This window comes from Trachypithecus francoisi, unplaced genomic scaffold (assembly GCF_009764315.1).
Source record: "Trachypithecus francoisi isolate TF-2019V2 unplaced genomic scaffold, Tfra_2.0 Lachesis_group12, whole genome shotgun sequence".
Lineage (NCBI taxonomy): Eukaryota > Metazoa > Chordata > Mammalia > Primates > Cercopithecidae > Trachypithecus > Trachypithecus francoisi.
In genome coordinates, this window is record NW_022681457.1 from 97,227,022 (window position 1) to 97,246,696 (window position 19,675).

The 19,675-nt window shown below is 53.4% G+C and overlaps 1 protein-coding gene across 10 annotated transcripts in view; it reads left to right on the plus strand.

Annotated features, from left to right (window-relative positions):
* Nucleotides 1-19,675, plus strand: part of AHDC1 (AT-hook DNA binding motif containing 1) — a 71,101-nt gene that overhangs the window by 14,278 nt on the left and 37,148 nt on the right. Inside the window, exon 1 of one of the 10 annotated variants that reach the window (XM_033227580.1) lies at nucleotides 12,227-15,560. The exons of the other annotated variants lie outside the window; for them this stretch is intronic. The gene's annotated coding sequence lies outside the window, so the exon portion shown is untranslated. Of the gene's footprint in view, nucleotides 1-12,226; nucleotides 15,561-19,675 lie in introns of those variants that run through there. 10 annotated transcript variants of the gene reach the window in all.

Sequence of the window (19,675 nt, forward strand, 5' to 3'; positions counted from 1 at the left end):
GCAAACAGTAGGTTGGAGTTGTGGGCCTCCCACCCCCAGCTCCCCAGGGAACCCGCTGCTGCCTGGCCCCAGGGACCCAGGCATCCTGGCGGGTGAGGGCGGGTCTCCAGCAGGCGCCCTGCCAAACCCCGCAGCCTGCTCACCAGGAATCTTGTTGCTGAGAGATGGAAAATCCCAGCCGGGCCTGCAGCTCATCCCTCCCCTCCAGGAGAAGGAGGGGCCCAAAGAGTCCTTCCTGCACCCCCAGCTCTCATCTCAGGGCAGGGCCCTCCTCAGCAGTGGGTGGGGCAGGGGGCCCAGGACAGGCCTCTAAGGCCCAGTCACATGTCCTGGAGCCCTGCCCAGCCCACAGTGGGCACTAGGGCACTCTGGAGGCAGAATGAGCCTGGTGCAGCAGAGGAGGGGGTGGGGGTGCTGAGGCCAGACGGCAGCCTGGGTGGGGGCCGGTGCCTGGCCCTGGCCCCACTGGCTCCCCCAGGGTGGAGGGTGAAGAGTTGGTTCTCTCCTTGGACAGGAAGACGAATGATCCCATTATGGGAGCGTGATTTTATTCCACGTGTCACGGAGTCTGAGATTAACTTGCTCACCAGTCTGTGACAAACCCCTCACACCCAACACACACACAGACACAGACACACACATATCCTTGGTCTCACAAACATCACACAGACAGATAAGCATCTCTATACTACAACACATGGCATCGTCTCCCATACAGAAACACAAGCACACACTTAGATACACCGAGGCCTAGACCCACAGTCTCAAAAACACAATCTGCCCTCACTCACACCGAGGCCGCATAGACCCACAGTCTCAAAAACACAATCTGCCCTCACTCACACCGAGGCCGCATAGACCCACAAATGCAAACAGCAGTCCAGCAGGATGCTGGCACCCACTACTTAGACATGCATTTAGTCTAGGACACACGTAGACACCCACAAAACCAGACACTGCCATGCAGATAGGCATAGATCACCAGCCACACACACTGAGACAAAGGCCCAAAACATATAGAGACAAAGACAGGCACAGACACACAGCCGGTGGTACTCACACAAGCACAGGCGTGCACACCCGGACACAGACAAAGACAAAGAAATGCCCAGAGGTTTTTACTGTGGACAGATGTAGAGGCGCACGCACATCTGGGCCTCCTCCTCAACCTCCCTGCCTAGGGACATGGTCATCTGGCGCCTGTGGCTCCAGGGAGGACTCTGAGGAATCTTCTGCTCTGTCAGAACCCCCCACCCTGGGCCCAGGGCCAGCCCCCACCTCTGGCACCAGGCCTGTGGTCGAGGCCATGGCGGCTGCACCCTCAGCAGAGCCCTGACACCTCTTACCTATGTTCCCCACTGGCCACACTCGCAGGGACACCATCTCCTCATGCACATGCTCACAACAGCCCCCCATATATAGTTTCTCACTCACTCGCCCCTCCGTGTGTCTCCTCTTGTCTTTCTCAATGACTCCCTCCTAGCGGAAGTGCACAACCTCCGTCATGTACACATATGGCATCCTGTGCACACACACAGCCTTACACACACACTCATACATACCCAAGCCCTCATGGCATGCGTACGCAGCCCCCTGACAAACTCACACATGTACATGTTTGCATACTTCCCTGCCTTCTCACACAGGCCAATTCACAAACGCAGCACACACATGTGTCCTCACCTCTTCTTGCCCATGTACACACACACGCACACACACACACACACACACACTGAGAGCCTCCCTCACACCATCATTTTCCTTCCTCTGTCTCTCATAAACACTGTCTCTGCCAAGAGCGTGGCCTGCTGCAGATTAGCTCTGACGGTATTTGTTACTGCTCTTCACCGTGTCCTTGCCCTTCCTGGCCTCAGTCTCTCCCCGTCTACCTCCGGCCCTGCCTACTGTGGCCTTGTATTCTTTTGTCATCTCTCTGTTTAGTCAGCAGGTCTATACAGAGCATTCACTGATTCATTCAACAAATATTGATTGAGCATTGATGAGTTAAGCCCTGGGGATACTGTAGTGACCAAGATGGACATGAGCCCTTCCCTCACAGGGCTCTCAGTTTTGTGACCAGCCTGTTTGTTGCCTGTCTCTTCCAACTCCATTGTAAAGTAACCCTTGATCTTGGATGTTGAGGGATGTGTAGGAATTCATAAGAGGAAGCGTGGGAAGGGTGTTCCAGGCAGTGGGAATAGCGTATGCAAAGCCTGGAAGTGAATCAAGTGTGTTATGCTGGGAAAGCGGAGGGGCATTCACAGACCAGAGGAGACACTGCAAAGAGGCCAGAAGGCAGATGTCACAGCGTGTAGATATCATGCCTTGGGGCTTGAGTTTTATCCAGTGGGCTACAAGGAGAAATCTTTGGTGGCAGGACCAAGGGAGGGAGAGACTGGACGCAGGGAGGCTAGTTGAGGGGCTTAGGAAGTGCAGGTGGGAGGTGATGGTCTAACCTAGAAGTGGTGAGTAGGATGGAGAGGAGATTCAATTAGAGTTAAGGATCAGTGGGGTTCCAGTTCCTGAGCTGAGTGACCTTAGGAAAATCATACAGCCTCTATGAGCAAGGTTCATCGTGCAAGGATGGGGCAGTGCACCTGTTGGGCTTGTAGTAGCTGCTCAATAAATGACAGCCATTATTGTCAGTTATCACTTGGACATGGGGGGACATCAGATGAAGAGATTTACTGAGCATCTTCTGAGAGCTGAGTACTGTGCCAGCTGCTGGGGCCCAGACTCTTTTCTTAGTCTACAGATAGCTCACCTGATAACCATATCACGCAGGCCGCAGAGAGGGAGTCTTCACCTTCAGCTGCACCCCAGAAGCTTAAAGGAAGTTGTCAGGGTTCTGGGTGGCTCATGGAGGAACTGGTATTGAGCTGGCTGGTAGAATTTGGGCAGGGAGAAGTTGGGGAAGGAGCTTCCAAGCAAACTATGTGAACAGCAAGCCCGAGGGCAGGAACTGAGGTTGGTTGAGGTCTAACCAGTTGCTGCATAGGACAGAAGGGAAAGTTGTCAGATGGGCTTATGGAGGTGAGGCCTCAGTGGCTAGCTAGGCTGGGAGGGGGCAGCGTGGAACTGAGCTGCCCTCTGAAAATCCGGTGTTGTAGCGGTGACATGGAACAGACCCCTTAGAGAGCTTTAGGTTCTCCTACTAGGTCATTGGGAGACCACAGACAAAATGCCTTGTCCTCCCCGGCCTCAGTTTCCCCATCTGTGCAATGAGCCGATTAGTCTTGTGTAGGAGGGAATTCTGGCATCACGTCCTAGGGGTTGGTTGGTCTAGCCAACTGGGTCAGGCATTTTCTGGCTTGGGATTCTGGGCCTCAGCAGGGCTTTCTTCCAGAGCATCCTAAGCCAAAGAGTGGAGGAAAGTGAGGGGTCCTCAGAGATGGATTTTGGGGCATTCCAAATGAGGGGCTAGGGGCTCGGCACAGAAGTTGGGGGGTCTTGCCAAGACCTGACTCCAAGCCCCGGGGGGACCCAGAAGAGAGGGCCAGGGTCCCTCCTTTCTTCTGCCCTGACCTGTATGGTGGTAGATGTGGGCCATGTGTTTAGGAGGGCCCAGTGCCCAACCCCTGACCTAGAGGGTGTCAGGACTCTTCCTGCCCACTAGGGAGCAGGGCTTGGAGTCCCCCAGGGATAAGGAGCCAGGAGGCCAATCTTGGGGTAGCAGAGCCAGGTGGATGCCTGTGGGTAGCTGGGCTCTGCCGTTGATATTTGGGGTTGTCAGGAGTTGTGGTATAAGGCAGATTTTGGCGACACACGCCCCCAGCCCAGGCTGCCCTGAATCCTAGCTACAAGGGGCCCGTTAAGCACCTCACCTGTGAGGTGGGGCTGGGAGAGAATTAATTTCCTGTGCTATTTTAATTTTGCTGTATTTAATCTGCTGTTTATTTTAATTAATTAATGACGGGTAATCGCCTATCATAACCTACTGCTGCTGGCTCCTCTTCCTTTTCGAATGGGTCAAAGGTTGGGCCAGGTGATTGCTGGGTTAGCGGTGGGGGAGAAGGAGGTCCTTGGGGGCCTGTCCCTCTCCCCTTCTGCCCCTCTCATCCCAGGGGTCCTCCCCACCAGGGGTCCTCTCCCATCTCACCTATGGCTCCTCCTTTCCCTCCCTTTTCTCACCCAGGTCTGCTTCAGGGCCTTGGAAGTAGTGACTGTGGCAATGAGGGGCCTGACCTGAGGCCCCTGCCTATCTCTCAATAAACAGTATTTTGATGTCATAGGATGGTGGTTGGAAGGATGGGGAGCTTGCCTTAGATGGTGCTTAGGCACCCTTGGGGAGACTTTTGAAGTTGGGGTCAGTTTTTAACAGCAGCCCCTTTCCCCTCTCCCCAACCCCAGTGCCCAAACAGCATGCCCATCCACATTCTCAGGACTGTGGGACACCAGCATGTCTTAGTATCTATGGACATATCCGTGGGTATGAGTTCAGTTATTCATTAATCCCTAGGACAGACCTCCAGGGGGATTATCCCCTTGTATAGAGGAGATCGCTGAGGCTCAGAGAGGCTAAGTAACTTGCCCAGGGTCACACAGCAACTAAGCAGCAGGGCCTGAATTCTGGCCACAATCTGATTGCATGGAAAGAGTTAACAGTTGGAGGGAGGGGAGGGGAAGTGGCTTGAGGACTAGGGTGGGGGGATTAGGACAGAAGACTGATTAGGTCAGGAAATGGGGTCCTCTGTCTCTGGAGGATGTGGGGAGGAGGAGTGGGTCCCTGCCACAAGGGGCTTCCCGAAGGTGTGCGGTCTCTGCTACCTCTTCACGTTTCCTTGTGTGTCTTCAGTTATATGTTTGGAACGGGCTTTGTCACTAGCTCTGTACCCTACCACGGGGATCTTTCCAGAGCTAGGTGGAGCTCAACTTTTATTTATTTAACAAGCACGTATATAGTGTTTACCATGTCCCAGATACGATTCCAACTTTGTAAATAGATCTTCACTTAATTATTATAGCAGCCCTTTTATTAGTGTCTTTGTTTCATGTATCAGAAAACTAAGGCATAGAAAGGTAAAGTGACTTGCCCAAGGTCACACAGTCAGTATGTGGTGGAGCCGCCCTTTGAACTTGAAAGGCTGGGATCCAGAGTCCTTGTTTGTTCCTTTGTTCGTTATTTCTTTTTTTTTTTTTTGGTTTGAGACAGGGTCTTACTCCTGTCACCCGGGGTTGGAGTGCAGTGGAGCAATCACGGCTCGCTGCAGCCTCGACTTCCCAGGGTCAGGTGATTCTGTTCTCAAGTAGCTGGGACTACAGGCGTGCGCCACCACGCCTGCCTAATTTTTTGTATTTTTCGTAGAGACAGGGTTTTGCCATGTTGCCCAGACCGAGTAGCTGGAATTACAGGCGCCTGCCACCACACCCGGCTAATTTTTGTATTTTTAGTAGAGACGGGGTTTCACCATGTTGACCAGGCTGGTCTCGAACTCCTGACCTCAGGTGATCCACCCACCTCGGCCTCCCAAAGTGCTGGGATTACAGGCATGAGCCACTGCACCTGGCCTGTCCTGCCCCCTTGTTACCCTAAGTAGGAGATGGGAGCCCTGAATTCCTGGGAGACAAGGCATCGCTGGGGAGCCTCTAGTTTAGGTCGAAGGGGAGACCTAGCCCTGCCCTTCCCAACACTAAGTTTGATGGGGTGATAGGGCAGGGTGCTATGGGGGAAACAGGCAGAGTGTCAGGCTGTGCCTCCCTAGGAGTGTGCCGATCAGCAGTTCAGAAGCCTCTATAGAACACAGCTCACCCTGCTACGGTGCTGGCCACCAATGGGAGAGGGGGAAGGGTTGGCCTCAGAGAGCTTGCTGCCCAGCTAACTGGAAAAACAAGGCAGATACGTCCATTCTCAACAGCTGGATAAAACAATAAGAGAAAAACATTGCAAAAAACATCATGTCATTTAAAGAATTTGGGCTTTGAATCCTGTGTGTCCTTAGTTACTTGACGCCTCTCTGAGCCTCAGTTTCCTCACCCATTGAGGGGAAATAATAATGGCACTGATGCTATAGGGTTTTGTGAGGCTCAAATGAGATAAAACATGAAGGTTTAGCTTTGGAGCAGGGGCTCAGTGAGCATCTATCTAGATGCTAAGATCCAATACTTGGAGAAAGAAAGGGTCCCTCCCTGGGGTTGGCATCAGAACTGATCAGGATGGGAATGGTGAGGATGGAATGGGCAGTGAGCGGCCCAGCTTTGGAGTCAGACTGCTTGGGTTTAAATCCCAGCCCCTGGGAGCTGCTTTCCCTCTCTGGGCCTTGATTTCCTTGTCTGTAACATGAATATAATACTAGTTCTTCTCTCCTCCATAGGGTGTTGTGAGGATTAAATTAGCTGATTAATTTATTCAACAACTAATACCAAGCAACTGCTGGGTACCAGACATGTTTCCAGTCACTGCAGATCATAAGGGGTCATGTTAGCAATCTTATTATCATCGTCATAATCTGGAAAGAAGGGACAACTGTTTGGGAAGGAGGCAGAGAGGAGGCTGAAGACTTTAGAATGGAGATAAGTACATGATAAGATGCTATAGAAATAATAAAGGGCTGATACTTAGTGCTTACTATGTGCCAGGCACATTTGCTCATGAAGCAAGTGCTTATATTATCCTTATTTCACAGATAGAATCAGGTTCAGAGAGGTATAGTGACATGCCCAAGGAAACACAGCTAATAAGGGGAGGGTGGAGCTGCAGTTTGAGAGACTCAGAAGCCATACTATTAATCACAAAGCTTTAAACCTGATTAAGAGACGAGTTAGGGGTGAGGGCATTGATCCAGCAGAGGAAGGAGGGGGAGACCTGGCCAGGAGAGGGACAGAGGGAATAGAAAGGAAGGACAGAGGTGAGCAAGGCCTTCAGCTTCAGGAAACAATTAGAGAATGAACCAAATCAACGTACACTCCCTGAGTGGGTTTTACTAGCAATAAACAACAAGGCATGAGCTCAGGGAAGGGAGTAAGTGAAGTCTGGAGGGAGGTCTTCCCGGAAGAGGTGAATCTTGAGAAATGGGTAGTTATGGGGGAGCCAGAGCATTCCAGGCAGGGTGCACGGCACCAGCAAAGGCCCTGAGGTGAGAATGAATAGCGGTTTAGGGCCGAGAAGTGGGAGGAAATTGCTGAGTGAGATCAGGATGAGGATTGGGAGGGCTGGTGGCCTCAGGGACATAGGAAGGGTGACAGATTTGAGAGGCTTAGCTAATGTAGAAATAGAAATAAACAGCCGGGCACAGTGGCTCACGCCTGTAATCCCAGCACTTTGGGAGGCCGAGGTGGGCGGATTACCTGAGGTCAGGAGTTCGAAACCAGCCTGACCAACATGATGAAACCCCACGTGGTGGCAGGCGCCTGTAATCCCAGCTACTTGGGAGGCTGAGGCAGGAGAATCACTTGAACCCGGGAGGCGGAAGTTGCAGTGAGCCGAGATTGCGCCACTGCACTGCAGCCTGGGTGACAGAGCAAGACTCTGTCTCAAAAAAAAAAAAAAAAAAAGAAAAGAAATAGAAATACACCCCCATCTGGACAGAAACTACAGTATAGTGATCAAGAAGGCAGGCTCTGCAGTCCGATCCTAGCTAGGTTGCATCCCACTACGAGACCAGGGCAAGTCAGCTGAACATTGCATCTCCAAAACCAGGGGTCATCAAAGTACCTGACCCCTCCGATGAGATGCTCTGTGAGGAGTGCTTAGCACCATGCCTGGCACGCAGTAAGCACTTGACTCGCATTCATTCCTTAACCATCAAGTGCACACTTAATGTCAGGCACTTTTCTAGGACAGTGAACAAAATAGTGCACAGTGAACAGTGTTTGTTCAGCAGTGAACAAAACAGACACAAATCACTGCCCTCAAGGAGCTTACATTTACAGGGTAAAACAGTCAATGTGAAAACAAGTGAAATAAATGGTCATTAGATGGTGATATGTACCAAAGAGGAAAATGAATCAGAGAAGGGGCATCGGGCAAGCCCATGTTACAGGGTTATTGCAGTTTTAAATCAATGTACAGATGGAGGCTATTGTTACTCTTATTTGTATAGTAGGTTTTAATAGAAAAAGCACCTTCCAGTTTACAAGGCAGTTATTCCTCGTGAGAATCAAGTGAGATGCAGGTATTGCCATCCCCATTTTATAGATAAGGACACTGGCTTGAAGACAACAATCCGACTGAATCAGGAGTCATGACTTTGAGGACAGGGCTATACCTGCTAACTCCCTGTGGGATTCGCTGTTCTATTCCTGAAAGTCTAGAGGACAGACAAAAAGAGATGGGAATTGGAGGGATGTGGGCAGTGCCGAGGTGGGTCAATGTCCAGGGATGGAGCTGCACTGGAGAGCAGGGGCAGAGGCCTGTTTCCTAGAGCCAAGCCTGGCCAGCTTCTGCTGGTCTGGCAGAATCAGGGTGAGTTCAGAGGTTGGCTGGACCCAGAGGCAATCCCGAGGGCATAGCAGGGGAGGCCTGAGACACTGTGTGATTGAGCAAAGGGGCAGAATCTGTCCAGAACGGAGTGAGTGTGTGGGTGGTGTTGAGACTCAGGGGAGGGCAAGAGAGGAGAGGAAGAAGTCGGCCCTGCCTACCAGGTGAGAGGGAACAGCCAGGAGGTTAGTGGGGCCGGAGCTGGCTCTGAAGGCCCTTGAATGTCAGGCTAAAGACCTCGGCCTTGATGTTGTCAGCAGTAGGGAGCTGTTAAAGGTTTTAGGGCAGAGACGCAGTGTCATGAGAATGGGATTTGAGGACGGTGTAGCTAGCTTGAGGTGGAGGAGATTCAGTGGAGGCGACTGGAGGTTGGGAGCCCACTGGGAAGCTGCCACGGCCAAGCAGGTGAGAAATGATGAGGTCAGATCAGAGAGACCACTTGGACTGGTGGAAGGAGTAGGGCCTGGGAGAGGATACCCCTGGGTTCTGGCCTTGGATCTGCCCAGAGTTTCTTTATTATGCACCCTATTTTCCCATTTGGATTGAACTAAAGGCGTGTGCCTGCCTTTTTTTTTTTTTTTTTTTTTTTCCTTGGTTACCATTTTGGCTAAGAACCCACTTTGAGAAGATGATGAGACCTAGGGGCTTTCTCTCCAGAAAAATAAAAAAATAAAAAAACTTTTTAAAAAGTTTTGAGCCTGGGCAACATAAAAAATTAAGTAGCCAGGTGTGATGGCGCATGCCTGTGATCCCACTTGGGAGGCTGAGGTGGGAGGATTACTTGGGCCCAGGAGGTTGAGGCTGCAGTGAGCTATGATCATGCCACTACACTCCACCCTGGGATACAGAGTGAGACCCTGTCTCAAAAACAAAATAGGCCGGATGTGGTGGCTCACACCCGTAATCCCAGCATTTTGGAAGGCCGAGGTGGGCAGATCACCTGAGGTCAGGAGTTCGAGATCAGCCTGCCAACATGGTGAAACCTCGTCTCTACTAAAAATATAGAAATCAGCCGGGCGTGGTGGCATGCACCTGTAATCCCAGCTACTCGGGAGTGGGAGGCAGGAGAATCACTTGAACCCGGGAGGTGGAGGTTGCAATGAGCTGAGATCGCACCACTGCACTCCAACCTGGCGAGAGAGTGAGACTCCATCTACAAAAAACAAAACAAAAACAGAAACCAAGTTTTTGGTTGGTTAAAATTTTGTGAGGCTTATAAACCTACTGAAGTCCATCTACGGAACTAAGCTAGATGATCAACAGTAATAAAAAATAGCAGCTAGCATTAAATGCTTACTATGTGCCAGACACTGGGCAGAGCGATATACCTCAGGATCTTGTTAAAGCTATACAACAACCTGTGAAATAGTTACCATTGTTGTTTGCCATTTTACAGACGAGAAAACTGAGGAGACCTAGAGAGATGAAGTGGCTTGCCCAGAGTCAGAGTTGGAAGTTAAGCCTGGGCTTGTCAGATCCAGACCCTGAGATCTTAACCACAAAGGTCAGCCAAGGATTCTAGGATTCAGGAAGAAGAAATGGCAGGGAAGGGGACAGGTATGGGAAGGTTTTCAAAGAAAGCCATGGAGATAGCAGAGCAGGAGAAAAGGGAAGAGGGGTAGTGGTGCCAGCTCAGCCCTGAGGGGAGACGTATCAGGTAGTTGGAGGTAAGGGGCTGGAGATGCGGATTTCATTTAGAGCTCCTGGCCTGGCTTCCAGAGGGCTTGGTATCTGTCCCACATGACCCCCAGCTAAGTGACCTGCTCTGGAGCCTGCTGGGAAGGGGTGGAAGTGGGGCTACTCTATCTCTTGGCCTCATTATATTTTGCCCCCTTGTTCTGGAAGGACTTACCCCTAACTCTTTGACTCAGCCTCCAGTGCTATCTCTGGAATCTACCCTCCCTCCCACATCCCAAGGCCATCAAGAAGGGCCCATGGGCCTTGATCTCTCTAGGGGAGTTAAGAAGTAGAGACACCCTTTCCATCCCAGAGAGGAGTCCTGGGGCCCATCTGCTGAGATCAGGGTAGGATTCGGAACCCAAGCACCAGGGGACCAGTGTTAGGCTCTGGTTTTAGATCCTGGTCAGCAGCACTGTCTCGAACCACAGCAGGAGGTGATCTAGATTAGACTAGGCCATGGTCTTGGACTGGAATCTAAATTTATAGTGGGTTGGATTTGTTGCTCATCTAAAACAGTCATTCTGGAAAGTAAAAATTTTAGACTTTGTAAGCATTCAGTCTCTGTCATGAGTAGTACTTAACTCTGCTATTGTACCTTGAAAGCAGTCATAGACAGTGCATAAGCGAATGAGCATGGCTGTGTTCCAATCAAACTTGAATTATAAAAACAGACAACAGGCCACATTTGGCCCATGGACCATAGTTTGCCAACCTCTGATCTAGAACCTTATTCCTCCTGAGGGGTATGTAGATTTTAAACCTAATTAGACAGTGATCTAAGCAAACAATGTTGGCATGGCAGGCTGGAACCTTCGATCCGTGGCAAGTTAACATGAAAGGTGATCTATAGTCACACTCTTGCTGAGATCTAGATATTGGGGATTGATGAACAAGAAATGCACTAAATAGTGTGTATAAAGCAGACTAAGCCATAATCTCTGGCTGAACCTAGATTCACAGAAAACTGAGGTGGGGTGGTGTGGGGTGGTGAGATTTAGACTAACACATAAGGCTGTGGTCTGGATATGAGAAAGTGGGTGAGCTAAAGTCACACAGATATTGATCTAGAGAAGGCAAAGCTTTAGTCCAAAGCCAGAACCCACAAGACCTAGAACACCAGCCTGGGCAACATAGTGAGACCTGTCTCTACAAAAACGTTAAAAAGTTAGTTGGGCATGGCAGCGTGTAGTCCCAGCTGTGCAAGAGGCTGAGCTGGGAGGATTGCTTGAGCCCAGAAGATTAAGGCTGCAGTGAGCTGTGATTATACCACTGCACTCTAGCCTGAGTGACAAAGCCAGACATTGTCTCAAAAAAAAAAAAAAAAAAAAAAAAAGAGTTAGAACAGGACTATCCAGTAGACACATAATAGAAGCCACATATGTGGCCGGGTGTGGTGGCTCACGCCTGTAATCCCAACACTTTGGGAGGCTAAGGCAGGTGGATCACGAGGTCAGGAGTTCAAGACCAGCCTGGCCAACATAGTAAAACCCCGTCTCTACTAAAAATACAAAAAATTAGCTGGGCGTGGTGGTGGGCACCTGTAATCCCAGCTACTTGGGAGTCTGAGGCAGGAGAATAACTTGAACATGGGAGGTGGAGGTTGCAGTGAGCCGAGATCACGCCATTTCACTCCAGCCTGGGCGAAAGTGTGAGATTCCGTGTCAAAAAAAAAAAAAGCCACATATGTAACTTAAAATTTTCAAGTGGCCACATTAAAGTAAAAAGAAGTAAGTGGAATTAATTTTACCAATTTATCTTTTTTTTTTTGAGACGGAGTCTTGCTCTGTTGCCCTCGCTGGAGTGCAGTGGCACAATCTCAGCTAACTGCAACCTCCACTTCCCGAGTTCAAGCAATTCTCCTGCCTCAGCCTCCCAAGTAGCTGGGATTACAGGTGCCCACCACCACACCCAGCTAATTTTTGTATTTTTTGTAGAGACAGGGTTTTACCATGTTGGCCAGGCTGGTCTCGAACTCCTGACCTCAGGTGATCCACCCACCTCGGCCTCCCAAAGTGCTGGGATTACAGGTGTGAGCCATTGCACCCGGCCCAGCAAATTATCTTATATAACCCAATATATCCAAAATACTATTATTTCCATGTATAAGCATTATAAAAATTATTGAGGTATTTTACATTTAAAAAATGTATTAAAACTTCAGAATCTGGTGTCTATTTTGTACTTACAGCGCATTCCAGTTCTGACTAGCCACAGTGACATGTGGCTAGTGCCTACCATGTTGGACAGCACAGGTTTAGAAACTGACTTTTCTTTGGGACCAGGGTCCAGAGGAGTTATGAGCCAGAATAATCTGGAATAAGTAGGGTTGTACTCGCCAGAGGTTACACCCTTAGCAGACTTGAACTGGGTGTAGTCTGACTGCCTGGGAGAACATCTGGGCTGTGGGCTGGGGAGTGGGAGTTTCCCTCCCCTGGAGTCTTGACTCCCTGGCCTCAGGTGGAATCTCTGTCAGGGCTCTGGCCTCTCAGGGTATTCAGTATCACCTCTGAGCACTGGCCCCCAGTTCCTGTCGCTTATCCCAGTGTCACCTCAGTCTTGTCTGGCCTGGCAGGTCAGGGGGAGGGAGCAGGGTGGCAGCTGGACCCTTGAGAGAGCAGGAGCTCCACCCCTCCAAGCCAGCTGCTGCCAGCCTTCCTGGACTGACTCTGTGGAAACAGGGGGCCCAGAGACAGAAATAAACTGCCAGGTTTCCGGGGCGGAGTGGGGGGCCTGCCAGCCTTTGTGCTTCCTTGCTTGGGAGTGGGGGGAGCAGGAAGCAGCTCCAGGCCCTGTCCTGGGCTGTTCCCCCTGTATGCCATCTCCCCTCACCCCCAGATGCCCCTGCCCCCATGGCTGTGAGGCTGGGCTGAGTCTAGAATTTGATGGATTAGTGAAACCTGGGGGCCCAGTCTGGGACTGACACTTGGGAGCAGAGAGTGGTCCTTAGGACTCTGGTTGCAGCTTGGTGCCCATTTCTAGAACCCTATCCTGGGGGCCCCTCTAGCTGCCGCACGGCAGGAGCTGAACAGATTCAGAGGGCTGCAGTGGGGCAACCAACCAGGAGCTGAATGATTTCTGTTGGATGCCCATGCCTGTCATTAACTGGCCAAAGGCAATTTTCTTTCCTCATTTATGATCCTATCCCCGGGTCTCAGGAGGGATGACTGTGTCCTCCCATCCCGTCCTCTTGGGCCTCAGTTTCCCCATCCAGTGTGGGGTTTGGACCGTGAGCTATTGGAGAGGAGTGGGGGACAGGGACAGAGTAGCCAGGAAGAATGTTGAGGGATGCTGTCTGAAGCTGCTGGCTTTGTGATGGGGCCGCTGTCACCAGTGCAAGGTAGGGTGCTGGTCTCTGCATTCATGTCATGACGGTGGGTAATGGTGTTGGGGGGTGTGGGCAGGCAGTGAGCACTGGGATGCACTGTATATATGTGTGTGTGAGGTGCTAGACTCAGGATGGCCAGTGCCTAGACAGGGCCAGGGTCACGGGTCACCACATGCCCAAAACCAGCCTCCACTGTTGTAAGGGTGACACTGGTGTGGTCCCCCCATGTCCCTATGGGTAGATGGAGGTGGGAATGGCCCCAGTGGAGCTGTTGAGAACAGCCCCTCATGCCTGGAACTGGGACCGGAGCAGGAGTCCCCAGGGACTGCCTGGAAGGGAGGAGGGAAGCAGCAATGCTTGTCCTGCCTGTGTCAGGGTGAACACTGTGTTCAGTGGTTAATGGATTCTGGAACCAGAGTTTCTGACTTTAGGCTCTAACGTTGTGTGACCTTTGGTGGGTCACTTAACCTTCATCGTGAACTTCAGCTTCCTTGTTAACAAAAAGGGGATAACATTACCTACTTTATGGAGGACTTATAATTAAGTGAGCGCATGCTAACAATGCAGGGCAGGTGCCCCGTGTTGGCAGTGACCATTGGGTAGTCGCTAGGCACAAATAGGTGGTCAGTGAAAACGCATTGTTCGGATGTCCGGATGCTTTCCCTGCAGAGGGCCTTTTCAGACCCCTTCATTTTAATAAGGAAATCGGAGTCCCCCAATTGTGACAGCGTTTTGCCCAAGAAGAGGAATAAAACCTTTATATGGCACCTACCCTATAAAGCCAGGTAGCTCATCCCCAATTTACAGGTAAGGAAATCGAGGCCTGTGATTGGCCGCCGGTTCACGATGGCGCTATCCAGTTAGGCCTCAGTCCGCCGCTGCGGAGGGAGCCCCGGGCCACCTGTGCTCTCTGGAGGAGGGGCGTGCAGGTAACGGGCGCCCTGGAGCCACTGCCCGAGCCAGGCGCGCTATTAATAACCCCGCCAGTCAGCCCCGGCCGAGAGCGCAGGTCCGGACCGCTGCCGGGCGCCTCCAGTCCCCGGGCCGAGCCCGACCCGGATCGCGACGGCTCTTCCCTCTCCCCGCCACGTGACCCTCCCCCCCGCCCCCATTCCGCGGGCAGCCGAGGGCCGGGGCTGGCGGGCCGGGGGCCAGGAAAAAGCCGAAAACACCGAGGCCGGGCCGCTCCCCTCCCGCTCAAAATAGCCCCCGGACGGGGCTGCCACGCATTCCGCCGGGCCCGGGGCGCGGGAAGGGGCGGCCGGCTTGGCCCCCGCCCGGCCCGACGTGGCTACCCGGCCGGGTTGGACCGGGTGGGGGCCGAGGGCGGGCCGCGCGGCCGGCCGGCATGTGGCTCTCCTTCTGGGAGCCTTGGCAGCCCGGACTGCGCGCTGCGCGGGGATGATGGAGAGCTTCTGGAATTTCCTGCAGCTGGAGAGCGCGGCCGGCCGGGGGAGCGAGCTAAGCGCGCGGCTCGGACAGGGGCGCCTGGCGCCCGACCCTAGGGGGCGCCTCCGCGGCAAGGGTGGTAGGGGGAGACCTCGCCGCCCGGCCCCATACTGCGGGAGTGGAGGAGGCACTCCTCGCCTCCCCGGCCTCTCTTTTCGGGTCTGGCGGGAGTCCCGTCCTGCGCCTCCCGGCCTGAGCGGCGGCGAAGGGCCAGGTGCAGGCAACGCCCCTCCCCCAGCCGCCTGGTTTCCCTCTCGGCCCGTCACCTCCTCCAGGAGCCAGAAACTCTGCGGCTTCATCTGGGAGGGGGGCGGAGGTGGCAGGGATCAGTGGGCAGTTTAGCCTGCCAGGTAGGCTATGTCGGCGGGAAAACTCGGAGGCGGGCTGTTCGGGCCCCGAGAACTGCTGGGCCTGCGGACTGGAGTCTCTTGCTGAGCCAGAGGAGTCTGAGGGCTGCTAGGAGGGAGGCAAAGCAGTCTTCTCCCAGCATGCCCCCGCTCCCACCCCCGCCGCCGCTCCGCCTCCCAACTGCGGAGCCGAGGGCTGGGAAAATCCTGGATAATTTCCCCGACGGCGACAGTGGCTTTCTTTGAGGGCAGTTCTGCACCTTGCAGGCCCCAGAGTCCAGAGAAGGGCCCCGGAGTGGGAGGGGCTTCCTTTTACAGGAGCCCTGAGAATCCAGGGGAGTAGGTAAGTGACCTCTCAGGGCTCACTCTTGGAACTGTGGATTGGGGAAGGAAAGAGGTCTACCCTGCCCTTTGTTGGGGAGGGGAAGGGGCGCTTTCCCACTATTTTCTTCCCTTCCAGCACCATTTGGTGCTCTGCAAACTGATGAACCTTTTGGCAACTCAGCAGGCATCTCCCCCATCTGATGGTGGACCCTGCCGGTGGCCCCTGTTCAGTTCTGTTTCCTGCCCCCACCTAGCATACCCTCACCATGGTAAACAAAAGCAGTGGGGATAGGCACCCTTTACCTATGCCACAGTTGCCACTTACTGGCTATGTGACCTTGAACAAGTCCCTTTACTCCTGAGTTTCCCTTTCCTCACATGAAAAACTAGATAACACTAGATAAGCCATGGCCTTGTGGTGGGGCTTCAAGTTGCACAACATGTCAATCAGTTAGCATAGTGTCTGCACATAGTAAGGGTGGGAAATGAAGGGCACCCGTGTGACATCAGCCCCATCCCGAGGAATAGAGGTAGCCCCCAAAACATTTGAATTCCTTTCCCCTGCACCAAGCCTGTGAGAGTTCACTTCCCAAGGTCTCTGTCACACTAGTCTCCTCACAGTGCTTCTTTTGCCTTCCACTGGTGATGGGGCGGGGACTGGCAGAGAGCTCCAGGCTGGCTCCCCAGGGGATGGTCCAGGCAAGCTGTGAGGCTGGTGGAATTCGGCTTTCCTCTTCCTCCCATCTCTTTGCTGACCTTTCATTCTACCACTGCCAGATACCCAGATTCAAATTCAGATGCCTTGGGGCTCCTCCTCAGCCCAGGATGTCGGATCTGGGCCTGTGTGAACTCCCAACCTCCCCCACCCCCAGTTCTCCCTGTTTCTTGTTTGATTGGCCTTCCATGTCCACTGGGAAAGACCCTGGTGTACTGGGAGGAGCTCAAGGCCCCATTTATTGTCTGTGTGAACTTGAGCAAATTACTCTACCTCTTGTGAGCCTCAGTTTGCTTTTCTGCAAAATGGAGTTGAAATAAAAACTACCGGCCGGGCGCGGTGGCTCAAGCCTGTAATCCCAGCACTTTGGGAGGCCGAGACGGGTGGATCACGAGGTCAGGAGATCGAGACCATCCTGGCTAACACGGTGAAACCCCGTCTCTTCTAAAAAAATACAAAAAAAAAAAACTAGCCGGGCGTGGTGGCGGGCGCCTGTAGTCCCAACTACTCGGGAGGCTGAGGCAGGAGAATGGCGTAAACCCAGGAGGCGGAGCTTGCAGTGAGCTGAGATCCGGCCACTGCACTCCAGCCCGGGCGACAGAGCGAGACTCCGTCTCACAAAAAACAAAAACAACAACAACAAAAAACTACCTAACAGAACACCTTTTTTTTTTTTTTTTTTTTTTTTTGAGATGGAGTCTCGCTCTATCGCCCAGGCTGGAGTGCAGTGGCCGGATCTCAGCTCACTGCAAGCTCCGCCTCCCGGTTTACGCCATTCTCCTGCCTCAGCCTCCCGAGTAGCTGGGACTACAGGCGCCCGCCACCTCGCCTGGCTAGTTTTTGTATTTTTTAGTAGAGACGGGGTTTCACCGTGTTAGCCAGGATGGTCTCGATCTCCTGACCTCGTGATCCACCCGTCTCGGCCTCCCAAAGTGCTGGGATTACAGGCTTGAGCCACCGCGCCGGCCGCAGAACACCTCTTTACTCATGCATCGCAGAGGCTTCCTGGCAGACATCTATGTAAATAATAAAAGTCAGGGATGCCCTGGACCACAGAGGGAACTTGCATTCAAGGCCAGGTATAGGGATCCGTGTAACCTTCCCTTGCCTTTGGTTTGGGGAGACACCTCTCTGGGGCCCTGGGATAGGAAGTGGAGCAGGAATGAGCATCCACCAGCTCTTTCTGGCAAAGCCTGGATTCCGCCAAATTTATGTGACCCAGATTCCGGGGCTGCGAGGTGCTCATGGCTTTGGATGCACTGCTGGGCAGTTCTCATAAACTCCTCTCTAGGACTACAGATGCCTCTTCCAACCAGTCCAGTCCCACCTCGCTTGGCCTCAGAAAAGTCTTCCTGGGCTAACTGTACCCTACTCCCGAGTGTCTCTCCCACCCGTAGAGGGCTCCCAGTGGGGAACTATGAAAGAAAAAGGGGCTGGCAACCAGCAGTTGGGCTGTGTGACGTTAGGCAGGCTGCTTCCCCTCTCTGGGCCTTGGTTTCCTTCCTCCTGCATAGTGAAGGAGGTTGGATTAGTGGCTCCCTAAGGCACCTTCTAGCTCTGACAGGCTCCAAGCCTGTGTTGACTGATGTATCCTAGGAGATAGGCGCACACAGAGAACTAAGCTCGGAGATTCCTGTCAAGGTATCCCCACCCCACCCTCAGAAGGTTGGAGTGCCTCCCTTCCTGAGACACACCCTTCAGGGATACTGGTGGAGGCTGTGGTGGGTGGAGGGGGCAGATCACCCAAGCCAGTGGCACTGCTGCTTCCCTGGGTCCCTGTTGTCTGTGGAGAGGCTTGTGCATAGGAACAAGAGCTTGTGTCAGGCAGGGCTGTGAGACTGCGTGCTTCTAGGGGAAGGGAAAGTGTGTGTCAGTGACCAGTCAGCCTCCAGGGAATGGGGGCGCGGTGCACAAGGCAGCTAGCTCGCGGGATGGTGGTGTCTCCAGAAGAGCGATCCCAGGGGCAGTGTGTTGAGGTGTGTGCAGGACGAGGGGGCTGGCAGTGGGAGGGAGGGAGAAACATCCATGAACCAGAGAGCCGGGCTTTGGGTCAGGACAGGCCCCTCAGGGAGGCTCCAGCCTCTTGGGGAAGCGGCTGGAGTCCGCACAGTCCCACACTGCGTGGTTTCGCCTGCGCCTGGGTTTGTCAGTTGTTTATGGATGTTGAACTGAGTGGCACTGTTCGGAATTGGAGTTGTCATGTTCTGTTGGGGGGGTATCTGTAGGGGTGTTGTCAGGGCCTCTGAACAGTGCGTGTGTGGCTGGCTGGGGTATGACGCGTAGCTGTCCAGAACGGTGTTGTAAGGCAGTAGGCAGCTCCTGGTCATTTGGGCTGCTGTCTCAGATGTCAGGTTGTACTGGGACCATCCGGTGGTGTTTTCAGGCTGTGAGTGAATCCTGGCCATGTTTTGGGTGCCTTGTCTCCTCTATCTTTATACAGAGGGAGGCCCCAGGACACCTAGAGGGAGGTCTCCTGTCTTAATCAGTCCCTCCACAGGTAAGCAGGCAGGCAGCCTCAAGCCCCCTCACTCTCAGTAATTTTGCCACGGTGCCTAAGTCAGGAACAGGCGTGAATTGACCTTTTAACCCCTTCCCCACCACAGGATTAGACTCTGTTTCCTGTTCAATCTCTTCCAGAACCAATTCCACCCTGTCTGGACCACCCCCTAAAATGGATAAGCAACCCCCTCCATCTTTTCTCCCCAACTCCTGTTGGGCCTTGAGTGAGGGGCTGAAGGCCAGGCTGGTGCAGGGTCTGGCAGGAGCTGAGGGCCCAGGCGGGAGTGATAAATATTGAAGAGGAGGGATTTCGGTGTGGGCTGGAGCAGCTGCAGTGGTTCGAGTGTCACACTATCTCTCCCCAGGTTTACTGACCCATTTCCATTCACGCGGCTGCTGGTTTCCTAGCAACGGCAACAGTCCCCCCAGAACAGGCGGAGTGTGTGTCTGCCATTAGCGACTGCCGCAACTGTGTCAAGGTTACCCCGCTCCCTGCAAACCCACCCCGGCGGGTTTGTTTTCTGCCAGCGCCTGGCACACACCATGCCAGCCTGGGAGGGGAAGGGGAGGGGGCTGGGGGCCAGCCTCAGGGCTTGGGTGAGGTAGGGGGCTGAGGAGGAGCTACTGTTCCTGGTCCAGTGGGAGCCAACTTGGACAGAGGCCGAAGCAGCCACCCGCCCCCCCTTGGCTGGTGGAATTCCTGAGCCTGAGGGGAGCAGGGGGTGGGGCTGTCCCTCAGCCCTGACCCCCGAGATTCCAGAGCCTGGGGGGAGGGCTGGGGGCCGAGGGGGCCTCTGGGAAGCCTGTCTGGTCTGACCCCACCTGACTTGTTCTGCTCCTGCCCTGACTTCTTCCTCCTCCTGCTGCAGCTCCAGGCTCTGCTCTGCTCCAGGCTCTTTGTCCCAGCCTGCCTCTGTGCC